The sequence below is a fragment of the Cavia porcellus genome, unplaced genomic scaffold (genome assembly GCF_034190915.1).
Source record: "Cavia porcellus strain 051 isolate PalLab524CR breed Dunkin Hartley unplaced genomic scaffold, mCavPor4.1 scaffold_10, whole genome shotgun sequence".
NCBI lineage: Eukaryota > Metazoa > Chordata > Mammalia > Rodentia > Caviidae > Cavia > Cavia porcellus.
In genome coordinates this window covers 42,889,167-42,908,211 of record NW_026947493.1, presented here as the reverse complement: position 1 = coordinate 42,908,211, position 19,045 = coordinate 42,889,167, and the positions used below count along the sequence as shown (strand labels likewise).

At 38.1% G+C, this 19,045-nt stretch overlaps 1 long non-coding RNA gene across 1 annotated transcript; it reads left to right on the top strand.

Annotated features, from left to right (window-relative positions):
* The first annotated feature begins 4,744 nt into the window (after nt 1-4,744).
* LOC134477890 (uncharacterized) lies at nt 4,745-17,173 on the top strand. Its single transcript, XR_010050159.1, has 2 exons — nt 4,745-5,250; nt 16,151-17,173. It is a non-coding gene; the product is annotated as an uncharacterized LOC134477890 (long non-coding RNA).
* Nucleotides 17,174-19,045: the final 1,872 nt, after the last annotated feature.

The window sequence follows — 19,045 nt, the reverse complement described above, 5'->3', positions numbered from 1 at the left end:
CTTTTCACTATGCTGGAGATTTCTTTTGACATGCAGAAACTTTTTAATAAGATGTGGTCCCAGTTATTGATTCTGGGAAGTGTTTCCCGTGCGGTTTGAGTCCTGTTCATGAATTCTCTACCTACTCCTATGTCTCCAAGGTTTCTACCCACTTTGTCTTCCAATAGATTTAGTGTTTCTGTTTTAATATTCAGATCTTTGACCCATTTAGATTTTAATTTAGTACATGGTGATAGACATGGGTCTAGCTTTAGTTTTCGGCAAATGGAGAGCCAGTTTTTCCAGCACCATTTATTAAAGAGACTATCGTTCTTCCAGTGAACCTGCTTGGCTCCTTTATCAAAGATAAGGTGGTTGAGTGTGTTTGTAGTTGTGGTTGTATCTTCTAATCTATTCCATTGATCTTCGTCTCTGTTTTGATTCCAATACCATGTTGATTTTACTACTGTTGCTTTGTAGTATAATTTCAAGTCAGGGATTGTGATGCCTCCTGCTTTGCCTTTGCTGCTTAGAATTGCCTTTGCGATTCTAGGTCTCTTCTGGTTCCAGATGAAATTTAGGAGTGATTTCTCTAGATCTATAAGGTATGTTGATGGTATTTCTATTGGGATTGCATTGAATCTGTATAAGAGTTTTGGGAGAATGGCCATCTTCACAATGTTTGTTCTTCCTATCCATGAGCAAGGGATGTCTTTCCATTTTCTGAGATCATCTTCAATTTCCTTTTTCAGTGTATTATAGTTTTCACTGTATAAGTCTTTCACTTCTTTCGTAAGAGTAATTCCTAAATATTTCATTTTTTTGCTTGCTAATGTGAATAGTCCAGTTTCTCTTATTTCCCTCTCTGTGATTTTGTTGTTTGAGTATAGGAATGCTATTGATTTCTGAGTATTGATTTTGTATCCAGCCACATTACTGAATTTATTTATTGTATCTAAGAGTCTTTCAATGGAGCTTAGGGGGTCTTCTATGTAGAGTATCATGTCGTCTGCAAACAACGACATCTTAACTTCTTCTTTTCCTATCTTTACCCCTTTTATTTCTCTTTCTTGCCTAATTGCTCTGGCTAGTACTTCCAGTACTATATTAAATAGGAGTGGTGATAAAGGACATCCTTGTCTTGTGCCTGATTTTAAAGTAAAGGCTTTCAATTTTTGGCCATTTAGAATGATGCTGGCTGTTGGTTTGTCATAAATGGCCTTTATTATATTGAGGTAAAGACCATCTATTCCAATTTTCTGTAGAGTTTTTATCATGAATAAATGTTGGACCTTATCGAAGGCTTTTTCTGCATCTATAGAAATGATCATGTGATTCTTATTTTTGGCTTTATTGATATGGTGGATTACATTTATTGATTTGCGTATGTTGAACCATCCTTGCATTCCTGGGATGAATCCCACTTGGTCATGGTGTATAATCTTCTTGTTGATTTGCTGGATCCTATTTGCCAATATTTTATTGAGGATTTTTGCATCTGTGTTCATTAGGGAGATCGGTCTATAGTTCTCTTTTTTAGTTGGGTCTTTCTCAGGTTTTGGTACTAGAGTAATATTTGCTTCCAGGAACGACTTAGGAAGGATTGCTTCCCTTTCAATTTCATTGAACAGTTTGAGGAGTGTCGGCATTAGGTCTTCTTTGTATTTCTTGTAGAATTCTGCAGTGAATCCATCTGGGCCTGGGCTCTTCTTGGTGGGTAAGGACTTAATTACATTTTCAATTTCAGTGACAGAGATTGGGTTATTCAACAGTTTTACATCCTCTTGATCTAGCTTTGGCACTTCATATGCTTCTAAGAATCTGTCTATTTCTTCTGTGTTATCAAACTTTTGAGAGTAGAGGTTTTCGAAGTAGGTGTTGATGATCTTCTGTATTTCTATTGGGTCTGTAGTGATTTCTCCTTTTTCATTTCTTATTGCATGAATTTGAGCTTTTTCTTCCCTTTTTTTAATAAGGTTGGCTAGGGGCTTATCGATTTTATTTATTCTTTCAAAGAACCAACTCTTTGATTTGTTGATTCTTTGGATTGTTTTCTTAGTCTCTATTGCATTGATTTCTGCTCTGATTTTTATAATTTCCTCTCTTCTTTTGGCTTTGGGCTTGACTTGCTCTTCTTTTTCTAGCTGTTTGAGGTGTAGCATCAAGTTATTTATTTGTATTCGTTCTGTTTTCCTGATGTGGGAACTCAGTGCAATAAATTTTCCTCTCAGGACGGCTTTCATTGCATCCCACAGATTCCGGTAAGTTGTATCTGTATTTTCATTTTCTTTTAGGTATTGTTTGATTTCATCTTTAATTTCCTCTGTGACCCACTGATTACTCAAGAGTGTGTTATTCAGTTTCCATGTGTTTGTGGGATTTTTGCAGTATCTTTTATCATTAATTTCTAATTTCAGAGCGCTATGATCCGATAACATGCAAGGGATGATTTCAACTCTTTTGCATTTGCTTAAATATGTTCTGTGAGCTAATATATGGTCTATTTTAGAAAATGATCCATGTACTGCTGAGAAGAATGTGTATTCTGATGTTGTTGGGTGGAACATCCTGTATATGTCTATCAAACCCATTTGTTCACAGGTATGATTCAGTTCTGTTATTTCTTTGCTCATTTTCTGTCTGGTTGATCTGTCCCTTGGTGTCAATGGCGTATTAAGGTCTCCTGTTACAATTGTGTTACTGATAATTTGAGTTTTCATTTCTGTTAATAATTGTTTTATATAACTTGGTGCTCTGGAGTTTGGTGCGTATATATTTAAGATAGTTATCTCTTCCTCTTGGAGTTTTCCCCTTACAAGTATGTAGTGACCTTCTTTGTCCTTTATGGTCATTGTTGGTTTAAAGTTCACGTTGTCTGCAAACAGAATGGCTACTCCTGCCTTTTTCTGGATTCCTGCTGCATGAAGAATTGTTTTCCATCCTTTGACTTTCAGTCTGTGAGTATCCTTCTGGGTTAGATGGGTTTCCTGTAAACAGCATATGGTTGGATTTTGTTTCTTGATCCATTCTGCTAGTCTGTTTCTTTTGATTGGTGCATTGAGACCATTTACATTAATGGTTATTACTGTTAAATGCTGGTTAATTGTAGGAATGTTATCTCTCTGCTGTTGCATCTTTATCTTTCTGTTCTGTTTAATTATTTGCTTTGCTTAGTGGTTTTTTCCTTTGTGTATCTAAACTGTCTTTCAATATTTTTTGCAGGGTCGGTTTGGTGTTCATGAAGTTCTTCAGCTGTTCTTTGTCATGGAAGTATCATATTGCACCATCTATTTTGAATGATAGTTTTGCAGGATATATCAGTCTTGGTTGGAAATCATTTTGCTTTAGGATCTGGAATATTTCACTCCATGCTCTTCTTGACTTTATCGTTTGTGCTGAGAAGTCTGCTGTGATTCTGATAGGTTTTCCTTTATAAGTGATCTGTCTTTTCTCTCTGACAGCTTTTAGTAATCTATTCTTGTGTTGGATTTCTGGGATGGTGATTATTATATGTCTGGGTGTAGTTTTATTTTGGTTATGAGTGTTTGGAGTTCTATATGCTTCACTGATCTTGATGTCAGTTTCTGATCTCATGCTTGGGAAATTTTCAGCTATTACTTCTCTAAATATCCTCTTGACATCCTTTATGTTGTCTCCCTCTCTTTCATTAATCCCTATCATTCTTATGTTATTCTTCTTTGCATCGTCTTGCAGTTGTTGAATTGTTGTTTCCTGATTCCTTGTTATTTTCAAGAGATCTTTCCTTTCCTGTTCACTAGCTGCAATCATGTCTTCAAGGTCTGAAATTCTATCTTCACTTTCATTAAGGCGGTTTTTACAACTTTCAGTGGAGTTTTTTATTTCCTGTATATCTCTGTGCATCTGCATTATGTATTCTGTTTGTTTCTTATATTGCTCGTCTAGGGATTCTATCTTTTTGTTTAGTTCCTCCAATTTTTTATCTGTGTTTTCTTTAGATATATTTAGAATCTCTTTCATTTCTTTTATCATTTCTTCTTTTATCTGGGAGATTATTTCGAGTTTGAATTTCTTTAAAGCTTCCTGGAGTTGTTTGTCAACTTCAGTAGCTATTATGTCCGATATATGAGGTGGATGGGATATATTTTCTTCTATATACATTGCTCCTAGGGTTTCCTGAGATGGGCTGGAGGTTTGAGGTTGTAATTTGGTCTTTCGTTTTGTCATTTTGTATATTTCTGTGTTTCAAGTGTTATTTGAAAGCTTCCTCAGGATCTGTTGAAAATCCCCTTCTATGCTTGGAGCTACTGAGCCTCTGACACCGCACTACCCCAAGCCATTGGGCCTGCAGAACCAGTGTCCCTCCTCTGCCTGCTCAGAACTCCGCAGTTCCAGACAAGCTGGGCCTCAGGGACACTGTGCGCCCACCTGCCCCTTGGAAGATCCACAGCTCTTCAATTGCAGCCGGGTTAGGGTGCTCTCCACAGGCCACAGTGCCTCAGGAGCCTGTGATCCCTCCCTGCTTGCAGAGATATCCACAGTCCTCTAGGCAAAGGAAGGGACTTCTGCAGGCACTCCAGATCCGCCCAGCTCCTCCTCTGCAGGCAGATGGCTAGGCGCGGCTGGGCTCGGGGGTTAGTGTAGGCCCGCCCATCCGTCAGGAGCTCAGCAGACTTCCAAGTGTAGCGGGGGGGGGGGGGGCGATGGGGAGGCAGCTGTAGTGGCCTCTAACCCACTGCTCCACTTCACTGCACCCAGAAGCCTGGGGGGTCCGGAACAGTCTGAGATTTGGGCAGACTGTGCTGGGCACTCACCACAGGCTGAGGTGCCTCAGGAAGCTGCGATGCCTCCCTGCTTGCAGAAGTATTCAGTCCTTCAGACAAAGGAACGGGCTTCTGCAGGGACTCCGGATCCGCCCAGCTCCTCCTCTGCAGGAGATGGCTAGGTGCGGCTGGGCTCGGGGGTTAGTGTAGGCCCGCCCATCCGTCAGGAGCTCAGCAGACTTCCAAGTGTAGCCGGGGGGGGGGGGGGGGGCAGCTGTAGTGGCCTCTAACCCACTGTTCCACTTCTCTGCACCCAGAAGCCTGGGGGGTCCGGAACAGTCTGAGATTTGGGCAGACTGTGCTGGGCACTCACCACAGGCTGAGGTGCCTCAGGAAGCTGCGATGCCTCTCTGCTTGCAGAAGTATTCAGTCCTTCAGACAAAGGAACGGGCTTCTGCAGGGACTCCGGATCCGCCCAGCTCCTCCTCTGCAGGAGATGGCTAGGTGCGGCTGGGCTCGGGGGTTAGTGGTAAGTTACATTTAATAGTGCTTACAAAAGTATACTTGCTATGTGCTGTGAGTTTCGATAGGTCTGCCTCTAGTTGAACTATCCCGGTTGTAATTCCACAGTTCAACTCAGCTTGGCTCAGAGTGATCCGAGATGTGGTAATTTTTTTATATAAAAATCCCTAGACAAACAGTCACTGTGGCTACCCATTTTTGGATCCCTACCTGCTTTTAGGAGCTATCCTATAATAAATTTTTTCCTACTTTGTGCATCCTTGATTCCATTTGTCAGCATTGTGTGAAATCAGTGTGGGGCAATGAGTATATCTTTTAACATTTGGGGGCTTATTTGGGATTTTTTTGGGTAAAGATACCCATTTGAGATCTTTTATCTCTTCCAGACTTAGGTCTATTTTTGTGTTCATCCTTGTTATTAAAGGAAGTTTGAATGGATAGTGGGCTGGCTGGTACAACAGCTGATTGCTCTTACCGTTTAAGGTGCAGGTCTATTACAATATTTTTTTTTGCTATTTAATATTATTTACTGGCCTTTAATTTTTAAGTTTTGCATAATGACTGCATTCACTGTGCAGAATTGGTACATGTCAATAATACATCTTGATTCTCCTCCCCTTCCCTTTTACCCCCATTTTCTGATATTTTTTTCCTGTCTTTTTTTTTGATTTAGAGAAAAAAGAAAAACAGAATAAGTTTAGAAATAATACAGAGTTTCAAAAAAAAATAACAGTAAGAAATCACTTGTTGATAAATTACATATTGTTATCTTAGAACTTGTTCAGGTTACAAAATCAAAGCATAAAAAATGAACAGGCAAACAATGACAGCACAAATTATTCTGTTTGATAAACTATTAACAACTTAGTAGTAAGGTTATCTATCTTGTACATTTAAACATATATTCAGTTATATGTGTATCCCTACAAGTTGTTCTTTCTCTTTCATTGTTACAATATCTATTATACATTTTGGATCTAATTACTCTTTCAGTTTATTATTACCACTAGAGAGACACTACACTAGAGAGACAATACAATATTTTACAATACAATACAATACAATATTGTAAAAAAATACAATATTTACACTAGAGAGACAATACAATATTTATAAATGTGAGTCTGATTTATTTCACTCATGAGGATATTCTCAAGTTGCCTCCATTTACCTACAAAAGCCTCAAGGTCATCCTTTTTATAGCTGAGTAATATTCCATTGTATAACAATACCACATCTCTTTCATCCATTCTGTGGTTGATGGGCACTTTGGTTGTTTTCAAGATTTAGTTATTACAAATTGTACTGCTACAAACATGGTGCACCTATATCATCATGACATAATCTTTTCAGTTTTTCTGGGAAAATACCCAGGAGAGGAATAGCTGGATTGAATGGAACTTCTAATCCTACTTTTTAAGGAGACTCCATACTGATCTCCATAGTGGCTACACCAGTCTACACTCCCACCAACAGTGGAGAAGTGTTCCCTTTTCCCTACATCCCTGCCAACATTAGTTATCAGTTGATTTCTTGATGGCAGCCATTCTTTCTGGAGTGAGATGAAATCTCAATGCTGTTTTAATTTGCATTTCTTGAATGACCAGTGATGGTGAACATTTATTCATGTATTCACCTAAGAAATGTGTGCCATCTCAGATGCTCATTTTTGAAGAGGGTCTTTGAATTTGGGGGATTTGATGTTTTTCAATTTTTTGTATGTTCTGGCTATATGTCCTTTGTCTGAGGGACTGCTGGGTAAAATTCTTTCCTATGCTGTGGTTTTCTTTTCACTTTGTTGGTGGTTTCTTTTGAAGTGCAAAACCATTTTAATAAGATGAGATCCCAGTTGTTGATTCTTTGAAGTACTTCCCATGGGGTTTGTGTTTTGTTCATGAACTCTTTGCCTACCCCTATGTCTCCAAGATTTCTTCCTACCTTGTCTTCCAGTAGACTTGGTGTTTCTGTTTTAATATTTAGATCTTTGATCCATTTTGACTTGAGTGCATGGTGATAAACATGGTTCTAGTTTCAGTCTTTGGCATGTGGAAAGCCAATTTTCCTAACACCGTTTATTGAAGAGGCTATCCTTCTTCCAGTGAACATGTTTAGCCCCTTTGCAAATATAAGGTGGATGAGTGTCTTTGTAGTTGTGTTTGTATCTTCTAAGCTGTTCTATTGATCCTCAGGTCTGTTTCTTTACCAGTACCATGCTGATTTTATCACTGTAGCTTGGTAGTGTAATTTCAAGTCAAGAATTGAGATGCCTCTTGCCTTGCCTTTGTTGCCCAGAACTGACTTTGCTCTTCTAGGTTTCTTCTGTTTCCAAATGAATTTTAGGAGTGTTTTCTCTAGATCTATGAAGTATGTTAATGGTATTTTGATTTAAATCTATATAACAGTTTTGGGAATATGACCATTTTCACAATGTTGGTTCTTTCTAACTAAGAATAAGGAATATCTTCCAATTTCTAAATGTCCTATTTAATGTCCTTTTTTAGCATAGTATAATTTTCAGCATATAGGTCTTTTACATTCTTGGTTAGGTTGATTCCTAGGCATTTCATTTTTTTAGATGCTATTGTGAAAGGTGAGATTTCCCATAATTTCTCTCTCAGTGAGTTTTTTGTTTGTGTACAGTAATGATATTGATTTTTGCATGTTGACTTGGTACCCAGCTATACTGCTGAATTTGTTTATTGACTATAGTAGTCTTTTAATGGAATTTTTGGGGTCTTCTATGTAGAGTATCATGTCATCTGCAAATAGTGATAATTTAACTTCTTCCTTTCGTATCTCTATTCCTTTTATTTCTCTCTCTTGTCTGATTGCTCTGGCTAATGTTTCCAGAACTGTATTGAATAGGAGTGGTGATAATGGACATCCTTGTCTTGCTCCTGATTTAGAGTGAAAGCTTTCAGTTTTTGTCCATTTAGGATAATGTTGGCTGTTGGTTTGTCATAGATGCCCTTTATTGGATTGAGGTAGATACATCTATTTTGAGTTTCTGTAGGGTTTTTATCATGAACAAGTGTGGACTTTATCAAAAGCTTTTTCTGAATCTATTGAGATGATCATGTGATTTTTGTCTTTGGCTCTGTTGATGGAGTGTATTACATTTATTGATTTGTGTATGTTAAACTAGCCCTATATTCCTGGGATAAATCCCACTTGGTTATGATGTATAATCGTCTTGATGATTTGCTGTGTGCTATTTGCCAGTATTTTATTGAGAATCTTTGCATCAATGTTCATTAGTGAGACTGGCCTATAGTTCTTTTTGGTTGGGTCTTTCTCTGGTTTGGTATGAGAGTAATACCTGCTTCCAGGAATGAGTTAAGGAGAATTGCTTCCCTTTCAATTTCATTGAAGAGTTTGAGGAGTATTGGCATTAAATCTTTAAATTTTTGTAGAATTCAGCTGTGAATCTATCAGGGCCTGAGTTTTTCTTTGTGGGTAATTTTTAATCATTTTTTCCATTTCAATAGCTGGTATTGGGTTATTCAAAATTTTTAGACCTTCTTGAGTCAGCTTTGGTAGCTCATACATTTCTAGAAATCTGTCCATTTCCTCTGTGTTTTCTGCCCTATGTGAGTAAAGTTTTTCAAAGCAGGTGTTCATGATCTTTTGAATTTATAGTAATTTGTCTCTTTTCAGTCCTTATTGTGTGAGTTTGAGTGTTTTTCTTTCTTTTTCTTGGTAAGGTTTATTAGAGGTTTATCAATTTTGTTTATTCTCTCAAAAAACCAGCTCTTTGATCATTAATTCTTTATATGGTTTTTTTTAGTCTCAATTGCATTAATTTCTGCTCTGATCTTTATAATTTCTTCTCTTTTATTAGTTTTACTTGCTCTTATTTTTCTAGAAGGTTGAGATGTAGCATTAGGTTATTTATTTGTACTCGTTCTGTTTTCTTGATGTGACAATTTATTGCTGTATATTTCCTTTTTAGGACCACTTTCATTGTGTCCCAAAGGTTTCCATGTGTTGTATCTGCGTTTTCATTGCATTGTAGGTATTGCTTAATTTCTTTAATTTTATCTGTAACCCGTCGATTGTTCCAAGAGGTTGTTATTTAATTTCCATGTATTTGTGTAGGTTTTGCAATTTCTTTTGCCATTAATTTTCAGTTTCAGTACACCATGGTCAGATAATATGCATGGGATACTTCCCTTTACACTTAGTTAAGAATGTTCTGGGGGCTGTTATATGGTCTGTTTTGGAGAATGTCCTGTGCACAGTGAGAAGAATGTGTATTCTGATGTGGTTGGGTGGAACAGTCTATAAACGCCTACTAAGTCCATTTGCTTACAGGTTTGACTCAGTTTTGTTATTTCTTTGCTGTTTTTTTTTTTTTTTTTTTGTACCTGGAATCAAACTTACAACCTAGTGCTCACCAGGTAGGTGCTTATACCACTGAGCTAAATCCCCAGCACTCTTGGCTGATTTTTTTGTCTAGTTGATGTATCTGTTTGTGACAAGGGGTATTAAGGTCCCCTATTACAGTTGTGTTGTTGCTTATTTTGTTTTTCATATCAATTAGTATTTGTCTTATATAATTGGGTGCTCCTGTGTTTGGTGCATATATGTTTATGATTGTTAGCTCTTCTTGAATTATTCCCTTGACAAGTATGTGGTGATCTTCTTTATCTCTTTTGACCGTTTTTGATTTGAAGTTCACATTGTCTGCAAATAGAATAGCTACACCTGCTTTTTTCTGGGTTCCTGTCACATGGAATATTGTTTTCCATCCTTTGACTTTTAGACTATGAGTTTCCTTTGTGTCAGATGTGTTTCTTGTATACAGCATATTGTTGGATCCTGTTTCTTAATCCATTCTGTCAATCTATTTCTTTTAATAGGTGAATTGAGGCCATTTACATTGATGGATATAACTGATACATACTGGCTCAACCTTGTCATGTTATTTTCCTGCTGTTGTTTTTCTGCTTTTCACCCTTTTTTAATTGCTTGCCCTGTCTGTTGGTTTCTTTCTGTTGTTCTGGAAATTGCAGTGATTTTTATTTCTATCTAGTATGTATTTCAGTAGTCTTTCTAGGGTTGGTTTGGTGGACATGAATTTCTTCACTTTTTTTGTCAGCATCAGATTCATTTATTTTATAAGTCCTTATCATCTAATTAGATAAACACAGATTCATACACAAAGGAACAGAACAAAAACATATGAAACATATGAGAGGATTATAGTAAACCAAGGTGCACATACAATGATCATGCTGGATTGGAGTAACTTTTTTTGGTTCTGTTTTTTTTTTTTTTGATTTTTTGGTTTTTATTTTCACTATATGTGTTGGGTTTCTCATCTAAGAGGAACTAGACAATATTTAAGCTTGTGTGTCTGATTTACTTCACTTAATATTATGGACTCAAGATGCACCTATTTTCCTATAAATTATTTTCATTTATTTTTTATGGCAGAGTATTACTCCATTGTGCATAAAATGCCACTTTTTCTTTATGCATTCTTCTCTTGATAGACATATAGACTGTTTCCAAGATTTGCATAGTCTGCTCATGCCCTGCAACAACCCTGTAATACCCCAAATTTAGAAGTTCATAAACCCAATGAGGATTGGAAACTACTGCAGTATCTCTGATTAATAAATAAATCAATGATACTGATGCACATAGTGGTGCCTAATTTGTATACCCTCCTTTCCCAGATCCTCAAAGATCTGTTGGCTCTCAGTATTAAATTTAAAATATGTATTTTTCTGTATTCCTTTGCATCGTGACTCTCAATTTCTTTTCACCATTGAAGATCCCGATGACTAGGCCTCTCTACTGACTTAAACTGAGCTACTTCAAGAGTTCAGAGACAGTCTTGCCCTTTTGGACAGGTGCTTTCAAGTAATTTGCACTATTTCAAAGTTTCTCAAGTTACACTTTTACAGTATGTAGACAATATTCTGGTACATACTCCTTTGGAAATCTCTAGTTAGGACACCAGAATCCTTCTAAATTTTCTGGTAGACTCAGTATGTAAAGTCTCCAGGTCCAAGGCACAACATTGCAGGCCTGAAGTAAAATATTCCACACTTCGCATATTCAAGGGAACACGGAGTTTAGGGGGAGAGTGAATTACTCTTCTTCCCACAGCCCAAGACCCTGAAACAACAGAGGTTCCTAGGAATTACAAACTTTTGTTGCCTTTGGGTAGAAGAATATAGTGGAATAGTATAGTCCCTTTATCAACTAGTAAAGGAAACCTAGAAGACAGATACCCATGTTTTAATTTGGGATCCTGACTCACAAACTACATTCCAAAGGCTTAAATAAGTGCTTTTAAATGCCCCAACTCTGAGTCTCTTAATTGGACTCCCATATCAATCTATGTGTTGACAAGAGATGGGATATGGCCTTGGGAGTGCTTACCCGGGGGTCAGGGACCTGCCCAACAGCTTGTCAGGTATCTGAGTTATGAATTGGCAAAAGGATGGCCTGCTTGTCTTAGGTAGGTCTGTAGCAGCAGTGGCTCTTCTTGTGCCAGAGGCATCTAAATTGACTTGAGCAAGAATCTTACTATATTAACCCCTAATAATGTGTCAGGCTTCTTTTAAAAGGAACCTACTTCTCCAAGTATCAGACCTTACTCTCAGGAGGACCAGGTATTCAGACAGCAATGTGCTCCTCTTTGAACCCAGCTACTTTCTTACCAGAGAAAGAAACTAAAATTGCTCTGACACATGACTTTAGGTGGATAATCCTCCACATCTGTTTGGTCAGGAAGATTTGGTAGACATATCCTTCACAAACCCAGATTTAAGAACAAGAAGAGAAGGATATCCTGTAGCAACTCCAGGAGACACCTAAGAGCTCCTCCCTCTCCCTAGAACAAATACTCAGAAGAATTTGGAGCCCTGACAGTGACTTGCAGCTCAGTAAAGGGAAGAAAGTCAGCATCTGTATTGATTCAAATTATGCCTTCTTAGTGTTGCATGCTTATGCCGCAATATAGAAGTAAAGAAACTATTTGACAGCCAGTAGTTTCTTGTAAAACATTGGGAGAGACTGCTGTCGACCTTTTTGTTGATAAACAGATGCTTTGACTAAGGACATTGCCTTGGCAAAATTCTGATTCTGACCAACTGCCACAGTTAACAAACTCAACCTAGAGAGCTAGAATACCCCATATTCCACCCAGACTTGGTGCTGATGAAATCTCTAATTCTCTTTCCTCCTTTTCTTCCTCTTCTTTACCCTTCCCCTCCCGCCTTTTTTTTTTTTTTTTCTGTTTTTTGAGACAAGGTCTTGCTATGTAGTTCAGGCTGACCTTTAATTTGCTAAGTAAAGCTGTCCTTGAACTTGTGATCCTCCTGCCTCTGCTTCCCAAGTGCTGGGATTACAGTACACCTGACCTATTTTCTTTCCTTGGGGCTGACTTGGGAAGCATCATATACTGTGATTCTAACAACTCTCTTGGCTGTCACTGGCTTAGATTCCTGGATACACTACTCCTGACTCAAGGCCTTGGATCTTGGAACATTTCAGTCTTATGATCTACCAACTGGATAGTCCTGTAAACCAATGGAAGATTAATAGCTCCTATTCAAAAGAAAAGTTACACTTTCAGATAAATAACTAGGATTCTACCTCTTGTTGTTTTCATGATCACACTTATCCAGTGGGGGAAGCAGGAGTTAAATTCTTTTTTGATATGGGCCCAAGAATATGCTGAGTTGGTACAACAACAAGCATGCTGGATCTGTGGGCTACTTCACTTATTTAGCACCTCATGACTCCCCTAATGGGTATATCCCTCCAGGGTGATGACTGGAACGAGGTACAGGATCTTACTAATGAAATGCAGAAAGTTTCTTGTGTTGTGGGTATGTATATTTCTGACTTTTTGAGCAATGTCTCTTTAGACCGTCAAGATCTTCACCAGCAGATCAACACCATTCATCAAGCCCTGAAGTTCTTTGGATGAACTTCCTAATGGGAAACCATTAGTAGCTCACAGCTGTGGAGGAAAATATTGGTTTTTGTGGTACTTATCCTCTTGGGGCTGTTACTTAGGTCTTGTGCACCCAGTTGTTGAATAAGCTTTGTCTCTTTCAGATTCAAGGCTATTTGTCTACTGGGAAAAAAATGACATCTGACATCTATTGAGGGCACTTAGGTAGACATCCTGGAGGGCATTCCTGACTGTCAACTGTCACACCAAGTCCCTCCAGCAGGAAGCTAGAGTGGTCCTTCCCAATCTTTCTCTAAGGGTAGTGAGGTTCACTTCTTCTGAGGGGCAAATCTTATAGTGGTCAGGAAAGTTAAGATGTAGACAAGAAAAATCTGGGACTAAGATGGAGTTGAATGACCCATTGGAGGTCAAGATAAAATGAAGCCTGAGACCAAATGCTAACAAAAACCAATTCCCAAGATGGAGACAAGATGACCAGAACTATGGCTCTGGAAGTTTGATAAGCAAGGGTCCCACCGTAAACATTAAGATCGCTTGGCACATTAAGCCTGGGAATGTGGTCTGTGCCCCAGCTCCTTTTAGGAGATGCCTTTTTTCTGCTTAAAATGGTAATTTTGGATAACTTATACTTCAAAAGTGCATTTGCTACCTGCCCTGAGTTTCTATAGATCTACCTTTAGTTAAACTGTCCTGCTTGTAACTGCATAGTTCACCCCCCCTTATCTTAGAGTGGTTGGAGATGTAGTTATTTTCTTGTACAAAAAACCCTAGGCTACCCACTGTTAGATCCCTGCCTGCTTTTGAGAGCTTTCCTGTAATAAACTTTCCTCCTGCATTCTTTTTTTTTTTTTTTTTTTTTTTTTGGTACCAGGAATCAAACTCACGATCCTGTGCTTGCCAGGCAGGCACTTGTGCCACTGAGCTGTATCCTAGCCTTCCTCCTGTGTTCTTGAGTCCATTCTCAGCTTCATGGGGCATAAATTTGGGCTTCTGCATATACTCTGTACCAACAGTTTGTGTTCATCCTCTCATTGTTAGACATTAAATGCTGATTTTTTCTCAAAATTCCCTCTGGAGTTTTTCATTTATATTTAATGAAGTCTGAATTTAATATCTTCCCCTACTGCACAGTAGAAGATACTGAACTTTGATCATCTTTCATAAAATTATTTATTATTGTTTGGTAGTATTTTCATTTTATCTCTTTAAAACTCTAAATTAGATAGAACTAATTATGAATGTTTCAGTTTAGATGTTTATTAATATCTTTGTTAATTTTTCATTTCTTCGAAAAGTTTTAGATTCATTTTCATTCCTCTTAATGTTCATTCATGGGGCATAAATTTGTAACAGCATAGTTCACCTATGCAGTTCATACAAAATTCATTTATACAAAATTCCTTCATTAAGCTTGGTGGATTGTGAAACAGTCTTTGTGTATCTTAGAATATCTTTAGTTTATGAGCTAGGGATTTAGCTCAGTGGCATAAGCGCCTGCCTGGTAAGCACGAGGTTTTGAGTATTTTGGGAGGATGATCGTATGCAGTATAGCAAATACGGGGGATTTCCCTTCTATCTTCTCTTTGAAGACAAATATTGTTTTCAGTGTTTTACTTTGTTCTGATTAATTGTTTTGCTCTATTCAATATTCTATTTTGATAGATTTTATAATATTCTTTTTTTGGTTTGATTTTGCTGTACTTGAGTGAATGGACAGCTATTGTGAAGAAAACGAGATATACTATGGTACTTATTACTGTTATCCCAGTATCCTGCTCTAAAGTTCTGTACCAGTTTCATTGCAGTGTCTCACTGGCTTTGTTCTGTCTTGTTTTGTTGTATTTTACTAGCTTCAGAAAAAAGAAAGAATATCTCTAGTTTAACTGAGTTGATGAAAGATTATTCAGTCGAACAAGGAAGTTTAGACTGACAATTTCCTCAGCATGTTGAAGGTTTCTGTTCCTGGTCTTGATGAGTGTGGCCCTTTTTCTTAAATTACTTACACATAACACCAGCAAACAGATAGATGTATGTATTTTACTAGGTCCATGGATTTTCATTATTTCTTTATCTTATAACAAGTTCATTATTAATTTTCTTTTGACCAAGGTGTTGTGTCTTGAAAGATGTCTTCATAAAAAAGTACACAAGTGATACAGGTTTTGGGTACTTTTATATTGAGAATGTTCTCTTCTGCCTTCTTTTAAACTTGTCCATTTTTGACCCTGTTGTGACCTCCCTTGACACGTATCCATGTTAAGATACATCACATGGGAGCTACAGTTGCAAGGTATCCAAATATTTATTGCTTACTAGGTTATAGGCATAGGGGGGCAAGTGCAGGGGGAAGAAACCTATTGATAAGAGGGAACTGTGACTTCCATGTAAATGATATTCAGATCAGGCATAGAATTTATGGATCACAATTTTATTCTTTTGAAAGTTTCTAATCTTTTTTTCCCCTAGCTGCTAATACTATTGTTTTGAGAACTATAGCAGTTGTGATTCTGTTTCCTTTGTAAGTATCTGGAACTTGATCTCTTTGAGAAGTTTACATGAATTTTTCCTCATGTTTGGAGTATATAAATTTCATCAGAATGTGCCTAAATTTTTCACTAATCACTGCGTTGTACATTATGTCCCCCTGCAATTTGAAGTGTCATCTCTTTTTCAGCTTGGAGAAGGAAAAAGAGTAGTGTTGTAGTCAGGGGTTGTGAGGAGAACAATTACAATCAGGACATGGAGTTTATAATATTATTTTTATGATGGTCACCCAGAGTTAACACAAGAAAATGCAAGATATCTATCCACAACACTAAAGACATAGAATATTTATCCAAGGGCCTGAATCCCACAGCAGTGTCCCACATGAGTCCAGATGAAGACCCAGAGCTCATGACAGTGCCTCCCATAGTCCAGCTACAGGTCTAGAGCCCACAATAAGAACTCATGCCAGTCTGTTTTACAGATCCATACTGGGAAGGCCCAAAGGTCAGCGGTGGAAGCTAGAAAGTCTATGCCAGCAGGAAGAAGGAGCTGTGCTGGTAGGTTCAGGATACTACACTGGAGCCAAGAAGTCATACTCCGAATAAGAACCAGTGTTGTCCTGAAAAGCATCACAGCCATCCTCAGCGACAAGGAGGCCCCAAGTTCCTCTGATGATAAACATGGTCGAGTACACCCCTGGAAGCCAGCATGATGAATTCATCCTGGAGACCAAGTGGCACACGTCTTCCTCTCCAGAGCCAGGAAGCCATGCTCGATGTGAGGACCAGAGCTTCTCCAGGAGGACCTAATGGCTCAAACAGCAACCTGTAGAACCCACGATGCCTCAAAGCCTCAACGCACCAATGCTTTCTCCTTCTCCATGTCTCTTATTTATGCTGGCAACTTTCCTCAGGTGAAACATCTCTACACTCAGCAGCATGGTGATTTAATTCCACTGGCGTTAAGTTGACCAGCAGTTTTTAATCCATAACAAATAGTTTTCTTTTAATGTGGTACTTTGTCTTTTTTTCTTTCTTGAATTCTGTGATATTTATTTGTATATTAGTTTTGTTGAAATTGCCACCTTTTCATTAATTATTTTCATTTATTTGTATTTCCTTGTGTCAAAAGTAGAAATTTAAACTGGTCCATTTTCAAGATAAAGTACTTAACTCTGATTGGAAAGCTACTAGTAGACGAATTTGCCTGCTGCCTTGCAGATGTGACTGAGGAAGGGGCAGTCAAAAAAGTATGCCCTTAGGGTGCTTACTTTGGTAGGAAAATCATTCACAGTTTGCACTGGGGCTTCATGACTTGCCTTTAGACTGAGAAGAAGTTTGGAGAGGGACTGGGCCTAATAACATCTAGGCAACATTCAGGAAGACTATACAGAGCCCCTCCCCGACCACTGTGCGCGCTGTAACCACCCCAAGTGTACCTGCCTGTGAGGTGGGCTGGCACTTGCTCTTGCACAACTTAGAAATAAAGTTTCACTTTTGCTGCACTCTTGGTCTTCAGCCTGCTCTATCCATTGTCACTGTCAAAGGTGAGGGGACCTTGCTCCTCATGTTATATTTTTTTTTCATTTTATCATGTTCATCTTTTAGCTGTGAGCTAAAAGTTATGACTCTAGTTTTTAGCAGTTGTTGTTCTCTCAGGTTTGTTTTATTTTGTTTTGTTTTTTTGGTGGGAGGGCAGTAATGAGGGTTGAGGACCCTTACATGGAGCTACATCCCCAGGTCTTTTTTTTGAGACAGGGTCTCACTATTTAGTTCAGGCTGGCCTTGAGCTTACTATTAACCAGGCTGGCCTTGAACTTACTATTAACCCAGGCTGGCTTTGAACTCATAGCAATCTTTCTGCCTCAGTCTTTTAAGTGCTAGGATGATAGGTATGTGTGCTACCATGCCCAACTCTGAGTGCTTTTTTTAAATTTTGAGACAAGTTTTCATTAAAATGGTAAGTTGGCCAGTTGTCCAGACTGAGCTTGAACTTGGAATCCTCCTGCTTCAGCCTCTTGGAGTGCTGGGATTACAGACATGCCCCATGCCTTGTGTGTTCTCTTAGGTTTTTAAACTCAGAAGGAATGTTCATTTTGTTTTGCAGTTGGCAAAATATATTTCTTCCTTTTAAATGAGTGTACCAAAGAATTGCCATTGCATTTTCATTAAATTTCTTCTCATTTATTAATTTTTTTTGTACCAGGGATTGAACTCATGACTGCACACTTGCAAGGCAGGCGCTTATGCCACTGAGCTAAATCCCTGGCTTGTTCATTAAATATTTTATCCACGAATTTTTTACATATTTTCATTAAAATAATCTTCAGATTTTCTCTCCAATTACACTTACCTTAATAGTGGCCATATGTTCAAATTATGGTCTATAAACTTTCTGTGCCTGCTTAAAGCTGATAGGGGCTGTATCTTATCTAGAGCTGGACTTGGAGTCTCTTTGAACAGGGTGTCCTCAATGTTGTGAATTTCAATGGTCCATCTTTTGCTACCCTTCTACCCCTGTCCCAGCATTGCCTCAGACCTGGGCAGAGAACTATTTTCTCTGCAGCAACTAGGTTCTTTTTATAGCAAGATACCAGAGTTACCTTCTCCCAGCTCCTCTGCCCCATTTCTACCTGAGATTTAACAATGGAATACACATGCACACAGACTCACACCCTGCACCCTGATATTATGATTATGTAGTAGTTAAATTATATTCGTTGTAGCATAATATATAAAAGCACTGGTAATTCAGCTGAAAGCCTACATTTCCTGATTCCTTTCATTATACAAAATGTTTCATAAATTTTAAATTATTTTTCTGTTCCCTGAACAATGATATATTGTCTACCATAGAGTGAGAGAAATAAAAACAAAAGTATTTGAATGTGGACCCAAGTTGTCATCTCAGAATCTCTGTGCATTACCTTTTGAAACAAATATGGAAGCCAAATCTTAACAATTTCCTAGCTATTGATTGTTAGTATGGATATGTTAGAACATAAATCTTGACAGGTATTGTTATCAGGCAATATACTCAGGTTCATCTGTTTACTGCTGACCAAGTCAAAGCATGCCTTATATTTGAATAAAAAGGAAAAGATTTTTGCAAAGCTAGCTCTGAGAAGTGGAGAGACTTATTTGCCTGATATTGCTACCCTACCTTATACAGCTGTGTTCAAGGTCTTTTAAACAAGGAACAGTGTAGGAGGCAAAATATTTTCAGGGTAGTTCCATCCCTTGTTAATTCCACACCTCTTTCCTGCTTGCTTAATGGAATGAAATTGGGCTTGACCTCTTAGCACCAGGATCTGAATATTTTGTCCATTGCTCTTGGTGGAGGAGAGCTGGGGGAGCCATTTATACTCTAGGTTTGG